Source organism: Cynoglossus semilaevis, chromosome 16 (assembly GCF_000523025.1).
Source record: "Cynoglossus semilaevis isolate Cse_v1.0 chromosome 16, Cse_v1.0, whole genome shotgun sequence".
Classification (NCBI taxonomy): domain Eukaryota; kingdom Metazoa; phylum Chordata; class Actinopteri; order Pleuronectiformes; family Cynoglossidae; genus Cynoglossus; species Cynoglossus semilaevis.
This window is the reverse complement of record NC_024322.1, coordinates 2,293,653-2,294,728: the sequence shown is the minus strand read 5'-3', so window position 1 is coordinate 2,294,728 and position 1,076 is coordinate 2,293,653. Positions and strand designations below refer to the sequence as shown.

The 1,076-nt window shown below is 43.3% G+C and overlaps 1 long non-coding RNA gene across 1 annotated transcript; it reads left to right on the top strand.

Moving 5' to 3' along the window:
- LOC103391622 (uncharacterized) lies at positions 1–979 on the top strand. The gene is made up of 4 exons (XR_522801.2): positions 1–14; positions 96–272; positions 622–787; positions 869–979. It is a non-coding gene; the product is annotated as an uncharacterized LOC103391622 (long non-coding RNA).
- The last annotated feature ends 97 nt before the right edge of the window (positions 980–1,076 follow it).

Genomic DNA, 1,076 nt, shown 5'->3' with positions numbered 1-1,076 from the left:
GAGTGTCTCGAAAGGTAGGGATTCAGATAACCCCCGTCAACCTTCACTGGAGACGCTTCTTCTGCGGTATAGCTAATATCTGTTATGTCTGTTAGAATTTCCAGTTTAGCTAGTGCATTGAAGAAAGGCTGTGACTGTGCCCACCGTGCTCAGAGGTCAGAGCTGCATCTCCTGGCTCTGCAGTACGTTGTATGCAGACAGCATTGCTGGAGGCTCTACTGCACCTCTGGAGAAGGTCTCGTCTCTGTGCCTGGAGATCCAACTGAACACTGGTCAGTGTTTTTTTTTTATAAAAAATATAAACTTTCTCTAAGGGGTCTGAATTAGGCAAATTTTAGCAACTGTCAAAATAAATTTGTCAAAATAAAATATATATATTAAAAAAAAAAGTTTGTTACTTTCACACTGACAGCTGCTAGAGGGCACTCTAGGCTTGTGTACCTGGCTGGTGTGACTTGTACTCCAGAACGAGTAGTCTGGAAAATACAGTATTAATACATTGTCTGCACCCATTTTTGTACATTGTACCTTTAGGAGGTAGATATACATTAAGTATATCTACCCCCTTAACATTTAATACAAGCTGCAGCCAAAGCCTTTCCTCTCATTCCTCTCATTCAGGTCAGTGTCTCCTCCAGCAAACATGTCAGGTGTTCTGCAAAAACTGGAGGCAGACTATAATGAGATGAAGGACCAGATCATGAAAGGGATCCCTCTGGATCAGCTGAAACCTCTGTCTGTAAACCCCGAGAACATAACTGCAGGAGCAACTTACACACCTGCACAAGTGAGGCTGGATAATGCTGGCAGAACACACAGCTGTTGACCACAACGTTACTAACGGGCACCAACCGTGGTCTCTGTTTAGATGACAGCTAATGTGTTAGGTATCCATCCCTCGCTGGATCCACATAAGAGTGAAACTTCAGAAAAAGACAACGGGGGCTCCGGTAATCCAAGGATCTCTCCCTGTCAGGTATGTTTTTAGGCTGATAAGTTAAAAAAGACTTGTGCTTTGTCTTATGTTGCTTGGGTTCAAGCTGACAGCTTCAACGTCTGTCATTTGTTTTACAGGA